The sequence below is a fragment of the Nycticebus coucang genome, chromosome 6 (assembly GCF_027406575.1).
Source record: "Nycticebus coucang isolate mNycCou1 chromosome 6, mNycCou1.pri, whole genome shotgun sequence".
NCBI lineage: Eukaryota > Metazoa > Chordata > Mammalia > Primates > Lorisidae > Nycticebus > Nycticebus coucang.
In genome coordinates, this window is record NC_069785.1 from 17,916,478 (window position 1) to 17,930,310 (window position 13,833).

At 37.3% G+C, this 13,833-nt stretch overlaps 1 protein-coding gene across 2 annotated transcripts in view; it reads left to right on the forward strand.

Annotated features, from left to right (window-relative positions):
* SLC25A21 (solute carrier family 25 member 21) overlaps positions 1 to 13,833 on the forward strand; it is a 498,533-nt gene that overhangs the window by 303,364 nt on the left and 181,336 nt on the right. The gene's annotated exons all lie outside the window — the stretch shown is intronic.

The window sequence follows — 13,833 nt, forward strand, 5'->3', positions numbered from 1 at the left end:
AGATTTGGAAAAAATGATTCTGCGTTTTGTATGGAACCAGAAAAAACCCCGTATAGCTAAGGCAGTTCTTAGTAACAAAAATAAAGCTGGGGGCATCAGCATACCAGATTTTAGTCTGTACTACAAAGCCATAGTGCTCAAGACAGCATGGTACTGGCACAAAAACAGAGACATAGACACTTGGAATCGAATTGAACACCAAGAAATGAAACTAACATCTTACAACCACCTAATCTTCGATAAACCAAACAAGAACTTACCTTGGGGGAAAAACTCCCTATTCAATAAATGGTGTTGGGAGAACTGGATGTCTACATGTAAAAGACTGAAACTGGACCCACACCTTTCCCCACTCACAAAAATTGATTCAAGATGGATAAAGGACTTAAATTTAAGGCACGAAACAATAAAAATCCTCAAAGAAAGCATAGGCAAAACACTGGAAGATATTGGCCTGGGGGAAGACTTCATGAAGAGGACTGCCATGGCAATTGCAACAACAACAAAAATAAACAAATGGGACTTCATTAAACTGAAAAGCTTCTGTACAGCTAAGGAGACAATAACCAAAGCAAAGAGACAACCCACACAATGGGAAAGGATATTTGCATATTTTCAATCAGACAAAAGCTTGATAACCAGGATCTATAGAGAACTCAAATTAATCCACATGAAAAAAGCCAACAATCCCTTATATCAATGGGCAAGAGACATGAATAGAACTTTCTCTAAAGACGACAGACGAATGGCTAACAAACACATGAAAAAATGTTCATCATCTCTATATATTAGAGAAATGCAAATCAAAACATCCCTGAGATATCATCTAACCCCAGTGAGAATGGCCCATATCACAAAATCTCAAAACTGCAGATGCTGGCGTGGATGTGGAGAGAAGGGAACACTTTTACATTGCTGGTGGGACTGCAAACTAGTACAACCTTTCTGGAAGGAAGTATGGAGAAACCTCAAAGCACTCAACCTAGACCTCCCATTCGATCCTGGAATCCCATTACTGGGCATCTACCCAGAAGGAAAGAAATCCTTTTATCATAAGGACACTTGTACTAGATTGTTTATTGCAGCTCAATTTACAATCGCCAAAATGTGGAAACAGCCTAAATGCCCACCAACCCAGGAATGGATTAACAAGCTGTGGTATATGTATACCATGGAATACTATTCAGCCATTAAAAAAAATGGAGACTTTACATCCTTCGTATTAACCTGGATGGAAGTGGAAGACATTATTCTTAGTAAAGCATCACAAGAATGGAGAAGCATGAATCCTATGTACTCAATCTTGATATGAGGACAATTAATGACAATTAAGGTCATGGGGGGGAAGCAGAAAGAGGGATGGAGGGAGGGGGGTGGGGCCTTAGTGTGTGTCACACTTTATGGGGGCAAGACATGATTGCAAGAGGGACTTTACCTAACAATTGTAATCAGTGTAACTGGCTTATTGTACCCTCAATGAATCCCCAACAATAAAAAAAAAAAATGGGAAAAAAAAAAAAAAAAAAAAAAAAAAGAAAAAAGAAAAAACATATCCTGGCAGATATTCAGAAAAAAAGGAATTCATTCTATATTTAATTCATAAATCATGTACTGTGTGTTATGCTAGACACTGGAGGAAGAGAAAGAAAATCCAAACTTTAGTAATTACTATATATTTTTCAAAAATGAAACTGAGTAGTTATCATAATGTTAACTCCATCTCTTATCTTTCCACCTCTCTTCTTTTGGTATCTTGACTCCAAAAGGACTAAGATGCCTCTGGTCCTAGCACTGTATCCCCATTCCCCAAAATGTTCTCAGTGCCCTCTTTCCATGTTTATGTCCCTGGGTCAATCATTATTATCACTCCCTTGTACACACTTACTCCTTTGCCCTCTCTCACTTCTTCACATTTCTTTGGCAAAAGATCATTCGGGTTAAATCCTACTCTGTCTACTCTGTGCCTGCACCCACACAGCTGAATGGTGCTGGAATAATATTACATGCACAGCCACTGTCCTCAAAGGGACCATCAATACTATGTATCCTGGCCCATCCCCTCCTCCCTCATTCCCACAGAAGATTATTTCATACTTTCTTTTTTCCAAAATTCCCTTTCTCACTCTCACTTTTAGTTCATGATCTTGCTTCCTATTTCCCAAGAAAATAGAAGCAACAGAAGAAAAACATCATCTAGAACTATGCTGGAAGAACTATGCATACAGTAGCAGTCAAAACATGTTTGCTAAACAAAAACTCTCCTGGATGTAGACTTGTTTAACACCTGGAAAATGGAGATAGAGCACATTTAATGTTGTAAAAGAATTTAATGTAGCAAAGAAACAGCACAAGGTGTTTGTTGGGAAGTCACAGAGAAAAGCATTGTCTAGAGAGTTAGTAATTTGAGAATATTAGCTGAAATAAAACATTGATTTTTATTTTGAAGAAGTCCTGACGCAGAATCAAGCTTTTTTTTTTTTTTCCCCTTACAAGTCAGACTGTGATAAAGAATATGGTAAATGGAATTTACCTGGAATACTTGGCTTAGTGAGTTGGAGTTCTTAGGAGCATGGCACAGAGGCTGGTGTGGAACAGTGGTTCAAAAGTAAGAATTTGTGTGCTATGGTTTCAGGTCATTAGCCAAATATAAAATTAAGAGCTAGCACCTAAAGATAAATCTTACAGCAATGCAATTAATTAAATGCAGAAAACCTGGGCTATATATTAATGAAAGGCAATTCTCAGAAGTCATTTACTCTGTGACGATGAATATGATTCCAAGAAATAATGCTAGTTAGAATGGAGGAAAAGCATCATAACTTCATCTGCCTTTGTCTTTGGTGGTAACCAGCTACTTGAGACCTATAAATCTGAATTCTTCATTTAGCAACATGCTCTGTATTTGCCTGAGGCCTTCTACCTGTTTCTGGCCTTCTAATGAATGATAAAAGGTTGAGTTGACTTTGCAGCAGTATTTCCTTAAACATCTTGATTTGTAGCATTTGCCAATCTCTTTAGTGTAAATACTCCCATCAGGGCCAATTTCAAGCTATTGACATGATGACCACAAAGTTGGGAAGAGAGGCATAGAATCGGGCCTGTAAGAGCCAGCTTCAGCACATCACCAGAGGGGTAAGTTAATAGGCTTGATTTCTATTCCTGACCCCCATGACAAATTGAGGGCTTCTTTCTAGGCAATGAAATAAAATGATAAAGAGAAACTAATATTGTAGAAATTGTGAGCGAGAGAGAAGAAATAATGAGACAAAGAAAGACAGATTTATCTCTATGGTTGACAGAGAGATAGGAAGCAAACAGGGTCCCCAGAATTAGGCAGGTCTTCTGTGAAGCTGAAGTAGAGGCTCTCTAGGCCACCCTCTTCCCCTGTGCCAGAGTCCACACCCCTCCTTCAACTGCCTTTCCAGATTTTAATGACCTTCCAGTGTTGAAATGCTGATGAGTGTGGACTCCCCCTGCCCCCCGCTTTTGATAAGCAAAGTACATTACAAACTTTTTTTGAATGAATATATCATACATTCTCATATTTATTTATAGATGTACATATATAACATATTCATTACCCATATATATTCAAATTTATTTATACATGTTCATGTATAACATGTATGAATATACGTAATCAATCACAGATTTTACATATGTAAAATATGGCCCCTCTGTTTCTCTCTCTTTTTTATTCTCATTTCCTTCTCTTTATAAACATACACTTAAAAGTGTTCTCTTAAAAGTGATCTCTTATATGTCTCCTAATCCACAGCTTACATTTCCCCCTGTTTCTCCTTACATTATTGGTTGTAGTAATCCACACGTAGTAGGTAGCTTTCCATAAAGAACCAGCACATCTGAAAATTGGTTTCTACTCAAGAGCACATGGATCTTTGTTGGGGTACCAATGGAGTTAAATAACAAAAAAGAAAAAGAAAAGAATAACTTCTATTGAGTTAAAATACCAAACAATAATTTTTTAAGATGTCTTATTGAGCTGAATTTGGGTGAAAATTAACTAAGATAAAGACTTTGTTTACAAGTGGTATTTTTATTTGTTTAATAACTTTCAGTGTGTCTTTGCATTCAAAGTGTGATTTTTAAACTCTGCCTCAACTTTTCTTCCTTCCTTGGATGTGCTCCATTTACTATGGTTTATAGATTATATGTGCACATATATTTATACCTTTGAAATATATTTCCTAAATTCTTATGTCAATTAGATAGTTTCTATGGGAGTAGGGAGTATTCAATATGGAAATCTTTGCATTTCCTATAGAAACATACTAACAGCAATTTTTTTAGAGTTAGTTTATTTTTAAACATATATGCTAATAGTAAACTTATATGAAAGTATTTGCTTCAAGATTTTTAAGGGAGTCTGTGGCTTGCCCAAACACATAAATTTTAACAACATCTTTCAATCCTGCCAAATCTCATTGACTATATTGCCAAGTCAGTGTTCATAATACTAATTTACTATGCTACAAAGGTAGTGCACCTTAAATGTTATTAGGGGAAAGTATAATATATTTGATTTTGCTTTATGAGTCTCACATTGCTTGTAATTCAGTAGGGCTACCACATTTTCTGGGCAGGCTATCAAATAGGATGTTGTAATGATTTGCTTGACTAGTAGAGTAGATGAAAAAATATCAGTTCTGTATGTAGCTGTTCTATTTTTGAATTTGAAATTTGCACAGTTTGAAGCCATTTATTCCTCCATGGTTCTTTTTAAAATGTAAAATTATTGTTTTGTATTTTAAAGACTTAAACATACTATAAAAAATCAATTAAGTAAATGGCTAAAGCCGTGTGAACATCAGAGAGCAAAAGAGAGGGCTTGGATTTAATTTGAAAATGCCATGAAAGGGGCTATAGTAGAATGCAAAGATTTGGGGCCTGATAAAAAGAAAACATAGGTTTTACTTATAACTGACACAGTCAGGATACTTGAGTGTCTCAATTTTCTGTCTGCACTGCTTTTCAGTTCACAGAAATGTTGAGATTTTTTTCTCATAAAATGTTACTTACCAAAATTATCTTTGGAATCATCTATTCCACTTGAAGGATATATACAGACTCAGAACATATCAGTAGGTTTATTTCCTCTCTAAATAAATGGAAAGATACCTCTGTTCATAATACTGATATATCAGTGTCTCACAGCTGTGTTCATATCAATGTATGGTGGTGTCTTCCTTAATGGTGTTCATTGTTGTTGTATGTTTTTGTGTTCTATTACAAGAATGTTGGAACTTTAATTAGAGTATTGAACAAACATTAAATTTCTTGTTAAACTTGGGAAGAGTGGTAGTGAAAGCAGGGACAAGTTAGTCCAAGTTTATGGGAATAATACCATCAGGAAAACAGTAGTGTACAAATAGACAAAACATTTTCTCAGGGGAGAGAAAGTGTCACTGGTGAAGAGTTTTGAGGACAGCCCATAACAAGCAGAACTGATGAAAACATTGCAAGAATTTATCAAATTATGCATCAAAATCATCAGCTGACTGTGAGAAACATAGCAGACCATGTAAACAGTTCAAGATAGAGACACAGTTAAGAAATTCTGCACTAAAAATGTGGCATGAGAAAGGTGTGTTCAAACATGATCACAATGGAGCCCATCAAGGGAACAAAGCAAAAGAGAGTTGAAGTTTGCCAAGACCTTTTGGAAAGGAAGATTATGTTTTGGCCCATATTATCACTTGTAATGAAACACGGTTGTACCAATTCAACCCCGAAACAAAGCATCAAAGTGCACAATGGAACTCTTGTCAATTCTTCATGACCAAAAAGTTTTACCAGTCCACATCAATAGTCAAAACAATGTTGCTAAACTTTTTTGATGTTAAAGATATTGTTCATTATGAATTTGCACCAACTGGACAGTTAACCAAGTTTACTATTTGGAAGGGCTGAAAAGCCTACATGGAAAAGTAGGCTTTTCACCAACAACTCATGGCCCTTGCATCGCAATAATGTACCAGCTTACACAGCATTATCTGTGAGAGAACTTTTAGCCAGTAAACAAATAACTGTATTGGACCACCCTCTCTCCTCAACTGACCTGGCCCCCAATGACTTTTTTCTTTACCTGTAGGTAAAGGAAATGTTGAAAGGAAAATATTTTGTTAACATCCAGGAAAGCTCTGATGGCCATTCCAGAAAGTGTTCCAAAATTGCTTTGAAGGGTGAACTAGGCACTGGTTGCCATGTTCACCGCAGCATTACTCACAATAGCCAAGATTTGGAACCAACCTAAGTGTCAATAAACTAATGAATGGATATATCACTTCTCAGCCTTTTGGTTAAGATCAAGAATAGTAATAAATGGATGAATAAAGAAAATATATTTCTGTGTGTATCCACATACATAATGGAATACTATTCAGCCTTTAAAAAAGAAGGAAATCCTATCACTTGCGACAACATGGATGAACCTTGAGGACACTGTGCTAAGTAAAATAAGGCAGGCATAGGTAGACAAATGCTGCATGATCTCACTTAATCTGTGGCATCTAAAAACGTTAAATTCATGGAAAGTAGAGTAGAATCTTAGTTGCCAGAGGCTGAGAGAAAAGAATGAATGGGGAAAGTGGAGATATTGATCAAAACATACAAAGTTTCAGGCAGACAGTATAAATAAGTTTAGGGGTGTATTGTGCAGAATGGTAACTATAATTAATAATTATTGCATATTTCAAAGTTGCTTAAAGATTAGATTTTAAATGTTCTCACCATTAAACATTTTTTAGTACACAGGTGATGGACACGCTCACCAGCTTGATCCAGCCATTCTATGATGTAGACATACATCAAAACATCACATCATACCCCATAAATATGTACAATTATGATCTCTCAATTAAAAATAAAACAAAAATTTGAAAAAAGAAGTAATTTCACATAGTCAAAAAACTATTATCGTGGATAATAGTTCCGATGGAAGGAGGCAAAGGTGGACAGATGGGGGGAACCTGTTAAGTGGCTGACACAGTTAATCAGTGAGAATTGACTGTGGTCTGTAAGACCAGAGAGAGGGTCAAAGAAAGTGAGAAGTGGTAGACATCTGGATATACAGGGTGGACATAAAGTTCGTGTGCAACTTAAAGTAGTTTAACATAGTAAACTGCACACTATTTAAAATTGCACATGAACTTTATGGATGCCCTGTTTATTTTGAAATAGAGCCAAAGAGATTTCCAGGTAGATTCAAAAAGGGTTGTGAGAGAAAGAAAAGATTCCAGGGTGATTCTAAGGTTGAACAAATCAAGCCTTGGGAAGGCTGTTAAATTTCCAAGCAGAGATGTGAAATAGGCAATTGGTTTTTTAAGTCTAGACTTTGTAAGAGAAGTCAGGATTGGTGAGTTGTTAGCATAGTTAAAACCGTAGGAATTTTAACTAAGTTTGTCGGGTTGGGCTCATCCAGGGCATGAGTGTAGGTAGAGGACTTCTTCATAGAAATCTATGTGTTTGGTGTCATTTAATTGGTGGGTATATAAAGATAAATACTTCATTTCCTCAAAGAGCTCATGGTTTACATTTGGCTAAACTGGTTATTCACAACTTGGACATAACCATTCACATAGTATCACTTAACAATGCCAGGAGATGAATTCCGCAATGGCTGGCTGGGGTTAGAGAGGCCGTGAAGAGAGACACACATTTACATGTTCTGTATATTGCCAGCCATTGTATGATAAATGCTATTCTTGCTATATGTAATGCAAATATAATGAAATTATAATCTAATCTAATTGCTGTATGTAATGGAACTGTAAGGAAATTGAATTGACTTGGTGGTAACAAAGCAGGGTAATTTTAGAACACACTATTCTCAAATAATTATCTTAGAACAGGTCAATGTGTAATAACATTGTGTTTATATAGTTAAAATAAAAAATAAATCTTTAATAGAGGGATCACTCAACAGTGTCTTTAATAAGCTGTGTTCCAAGGTTCTTTTGGGCACCAAGCTTGTCCTCCACATCCCTTCATCCTTTTGCTGCAAAGGTTACTAAAGCTCATTGCCACACTGTTCTGAGCAAAAGCCAGGTGGCGTGGGAAGGAAGGCACAGAGATGGACCAGCATTCTCGGTCTCCAGGCCTCAGGACTCCATTAAGAGTTAGCCATGGTGAGTATGTCCCATAGTTGATCCATCCCTCAGTGCAGTTATGCTCCCACCATATAGAACCCTTTTCTGTAGTTCTGGTTGTAAAAGGATATGCAAAAAGAGAGAGGGCAGTCTTTTGCTTTATGTTGTAAGTATTTTTAAACCTCCAAAATGAAAAAGAACAACTCCATCCTTTCTGAGGAATGATGGCTTTGATGTGGTTTTCTATTCCTAGACCTAGGAAAAAAGATAGCATTGAGTTATGAGATCTCTACCAGCGGTTGTTGGCAAAGTAGATGAAAATTTTAAGAACTATTTCCTGGTGAGATGTGCATGTCTGTGTGTGTGTTTTAAATGGTCTTTACCTCACAGAAATAAACCTTGTAATCCCAAATATGAAAATATCCAGGCCACAGATGAATTAAAATTTTAATTAAAAAAATGATAAATATTTCTTCTTGAGAGTTTGGGCTCAAATGATATTACACCTAGCACAATACCCTGAATCCACACAGCTCTTCATGTTTTCTGTCATTAGTTTTATGAGAAGTATAACATAGTCCTTTGAAGAAGGTTGACAATTTGAAATAAAAGCAACAATTATGTAAGGCTAGAATTGATGGCAAACATAAATAACATTTTACACTCTAAAATGCAACATGACATCACTGGGCCTGAAACATAGTTTTATGCATATTGCTATTTTCTGCTCAATGTCTTCTTTTCCATGTAAAGCCTTTCCCAGTGCGGCACTTCTATGCTGACCTTTAAAATCCTTCAGGCCTCTCAGGTTCCCTGGGTGCTGCATCAGGCTGTGTTCCCAGCATCTAGCACAATACCCTGAATCCACACAGCTCTCAATAATCACTTGTCCATCTATTATGTGCTGATTATTTAGTTGCCTCCTAACATTGCAACTGAACATCTGGATATGAGATCAACAATATTGCAACTCTGTATTCAAATAGCCCATGTTCTCTATTTTTTATTTTTATGAATATATTTATCCTTATCTGCTTATTTATATAATGCTTAGTGTAATTAAATAAATTCAGAACAAATAAAGCTGCTAGTTTAGTTTATCTTGGGAATTAGCTGACATAATGACATGTGCAGAAACCCTAATTAGCATCAATTTATTTATTCAGCAAATATTTATTGCGCTTACTAAGTGCCAGCCATTGTGTGCAGTGATGGGGATGCAGGTGTCCTCACGGAGTATACGGGCCAGAAAAGAGACAGTTGCAGAGTGGTATCTGAAATACAAGTTCAGAGAATTGTAAGAGCTCCTCTATCAATTAGAATTAGGTCATCTGTACATGGCAGAGAACTCAATTAGCAAAAGTTTAATGAAAATGGAAGTTTTTTCCAATGTAAGCATCCGCAGGTAGACAGACCAGAGCTCTACTATGTCCATCTTGTTGCCACGTTCTGTGGCCTCTCTGCCCAAAGTCTCTTGTCCAGAATGGTAGCTCCACCCCTATGTCCACATTCCAATCAGGGTAGAGGTTTTCATATCTCTACCTTTGAAAGACTTCCCAGATGTTGCTCAAACCACTCTCACTCACATTTCCTTGGCCAGAACTTAGTCACATGGCAGTGCCTGGCAGCAGGCGAAGCTGGGAAATGTGTTGTTTATTCTGGGTGGTCAGGTATGAACACTGAGGGACAACTAACAGTCTCTGATTCAGGCTTTCTGAGAAAATGGTTGCCTGAATTGATAGCTGAACATTAGTAGGCTTCTCAGAAGTGTACATGCATGTGTTCTTATAGGAGAGAAACATTCCAAAGGAAAGGAAAGACCCTGGGAATTAAACACTGAGGAAAAACTGTTGTTTTACCAATCATGATTGATCATTACATCATGGTGTTTGTACTTTCCTTAGGAAAACAGGTATGCCTCAAGTTGTATCAGAAGACAGAAGGGTGGGGCTATTGGTAATTTCAGTTTTGTGGTTGAAGAGACTGGCCAGGAGACCGTCTCAGAAAAGATGAAGTCTGGGGAAAGGACTTATGATGGCTTTCTCATAATCCTGTAGGAGCAATAATGGCTTAGGGGAAGGCCTGTATTTGAGCCAGTTCAAAGATGGGAGCATTCAGGAGTACGGGTTCAGGGGATAGCCCATTCCTTTCTGTGCCCACAGAGTCACATTACCAGTGTCATTTGAATCAGGGAAATAGCCACGCTCACTGAAATAGAGACAATCTGTAGGAACTATGAAAATATTTACAATATGTTAAATTCACAATTATCAATCTGCTTTGGGGATTCCTTGATTTTTATAACTAGCCTTATAAAATTAGTTTTTTGTCTAATTTAAACACATCTCATAGCAATTCTCATTTGCTTGTTATTGTGACAAATCAGCAGTTGCCTCAAATGAAAATAGTAAATGGGCTGGGTTGGGTTCCTCACACTTGTAAAACCAGCACTTTGGGAGGCCGAGGAAGGAGGATCACTTGAGGCCAGGAGTTTGGGCAACAAGTGAGACTCCTATCTTCACAAAAACAAAAGCCAGAAAAAATGAGCCAGACCTGGTGGTTCATGCTGTAGTCCCAGCTCCTTGGGAGGCTGAAATGGAAGGATCACTTGATCCCAAGAGTTTGAAGCTGTGGTGAGCTGTGATCACTCCACTGCACTCCAACCTGGGTGACAGAGAGATATCCTGTCTCTTAAAAAACAAAACAAACAAACAAATAAGAAAACAGAAGAAGAAAGAAAAAGAAAATAATGTAACAATGGAATTTTTTAAACTTCCTGATAAATAGTATGTTATTTGAGAAAATGTATGTTTTTAAGTTTTTCTAATTACTTTTATTCTGTATCAATGTATCTTAAATTGGCAATTAAGATGAGTTGTTAAATGAATCCTGATATTTCAGTGTAATCTTCTTTCCTATATTTGACTTTCAATTTTATAAGAAAAAAAGAAATTATTAAAATGTGTTCACTAACCCATTATCGAGTTTGTGACTTCATACTAGGTCATAGTATGAATTGCCAGCCAGTACATGGTACAGTTCAGCTTCTTGAGGTCATTTCTAGGCTTATGGTAATGATTCCTCCAATTCTACTTTTATGGTTATGTCCATTAATAATAATCAGTGTCTCACAGTCCTTAGCTATCTGTGTAGGTCATCAAGCATTCGTTCCCTCACTGAGTGAATCCAGATTTAAAACATTGATTAAAGTTAAAATTTTCATATTGTTTCCAACCTATCTTTTCTCTCTGCTCATGATTTTTTTTGATCATTTAAATTCTGTAAATTGCTTATTTTGATTGAAAATCATAGTGAATAAATAACCATACACAGAGATTCTGCACCAAACATTTGACAACTTAAGTCACATTTTCTGTGGGCCAAGTCAGAATTTAGCAGGCAGTTTCACAGTTGGGGGTTGACTTTTTCATATTCAGAGGTCCGTGGGACATCTGTGCCATGATACGAAATGATGCTTCTACCGGTGAACTGGTAACAGAAGGGCGGCGGGGTGGGGCATTGGTGTGCTTGTCCTTGCTGGAAATCAAATGTGATTGTGAGCAGTGTGGGATATACCGAAGGGGCATATCATTACACCATTGGGAGAACATGTTAGCAGAGGTTATTATCACTCCTCTGCTTACAACCCCTCAAAATGCCTCCAATGAGCATAGAGTACATTAGTCTAAGAAAATAGACAAGGACCAAAAATCATTGGCAATAAAGATATTTGCACCAGATTGTTCATTGCAGCTCAATTCATAATAGCCAAGCCATGGAAGAAGCCCAGTGCCCATCAATCCATGAATGGATTAATAAATTGTGGTATATGTATACCATGGAATAGATAGTTTCTGCATAAAATTCCAAGTCAACAATGTGTTAAGTAATCACAAACTATAATGATCTGATCTGTTAGCACATAGGAAACTAAAACTATTTTATAAATAGGCATATAGGTTTATATAAACATGAACTGATTCTCTAAGTCCTGCTGTAAGTTTCAGTAAGCTGTTGGTATTCTTGGTTCTTTTGGTAAAGTTTTTGAGAGATATACCGACTCCCGCTATTTAGGATGTAATATTTTGTTTCTCCTCTAATGCCAAGTCAGTGGGGGAAGCTTTGTGGATGTGCTTTGTAAACTGATTCTAAACATCTCCCCCCCATACACGCCAGTTTCACAGAAGTGTGTTTAGTGGATGTCTGTGACAGTGCTTGGTAAGAATCCTATTTTTAAAATTTGAGTTTCCAAGGTCAATTTTGTTTAAAGGATTAAGGATTTACCCTCTTCTAGTTAGTATAATAAAGATTAATCAGAATTATAAGGAAAAATTATATAAGTAAGAATCAGATTCAGAAACAGCAAGACAAACAAACACAGGACATTAGGCTTCAACATTATTCTAGTTCATCCTTCCCTTTACAAACGAGGAACTGATGTCCCCAGGAGCCTCCCTGAGAGCACTGGGACAAAAAATCTGGCCACCTGATTTCCTACCAGGTGAATATGAATTTTCAAGCAAGGAGAAATATATGGAGGCTTTACAGGTTGCAAGGAAGGGACGTGTCCACGCTAGCTTGAGTAATAGGGCTTATTGGTAAGGATAAAATGGCGCCCCGGGCCTTTGCCATTGTGTCTAGGGATCCTGTTTCCTGTTCTCCCTTGTGCCTGTCTCCTGCCATCTGTAGGCCATGGGACTCTTAACTGAGTGACTTGGAGGGCCTGTGGCACAAATATCAATATTGGATCCTGTTAGTTGTAGCCAAATTAGGACAGTTGTTTCTGATCAACGCGTTTGACTTCGCAACATATAGGTTTCAAGCTTCTGCAGAAACCTTCAGGAAGGCACAGGCCCTTTGAACTTTCTGAACTTGGCCAGTGTGGGGAGGAAAAAATATTTATGTATATAAATATGGGATGAAAAAGATGAGCTAAATCCCAGCTACATAAAGATAGAACTAGTTTACAAATGAAGGTATTTACTCTGCCTATAAAAACTGCCCACAGATATAGTTGTGTGGCCTTTGGACAAATTTGCTGAAGGTTATCAACCCCAGTTTGCTTGTCTTGCAGGGGTGTCCAAACTTTTTTTCTCTGCTACACATTGGAAGAAGAGTTGTCTTGGGCCACACATCAAATACACAAACACTAGGCCAGGTCTAGTGACTCATGACTGAATCCTAGCACTCTGGGAGGCAGAGATGGATGGATCATTTGAGCTCGAGAGTTTGAGACCAGTCTCAGCAAGAGTGAGACCCTGTCTCTACTAAAAATAGAAAAACTTAGCTGAGCATCAATGTGGGCGCCTATAGTCCCTGCTACTCAAGAGGCTAAGACAGAAGGATCACCTAAACCTAGGAGTTTGATGTTGCTGTGAGCTAGGCTGAGGCCATAACATGCCAGCCTGTGCAACAGAGTGAGACTCTGTCTCAAAAGAAAAATTAAAAAATGTGCAAACATTAACAAAAGTTGAATAGCCAAAAAAGTCTGCATACTTTTTGTGATATCCAATACCAGGGATAAGCAAAAAAGTCCTCACACAACCAGCATGAGGCCCATGGGCTGTAGTTTGTAGATTCCTGCTATAAAGTAAAGATGATAATGATATTTACCTGGTTCAGTAGTTGTACATATTAGAGGCAATGTATATTAAATGATCACAACTATGTAGCAGCTCTAGGTAAGGTAACTGTCGTGATTATTACTATTATAATACTACTGTAA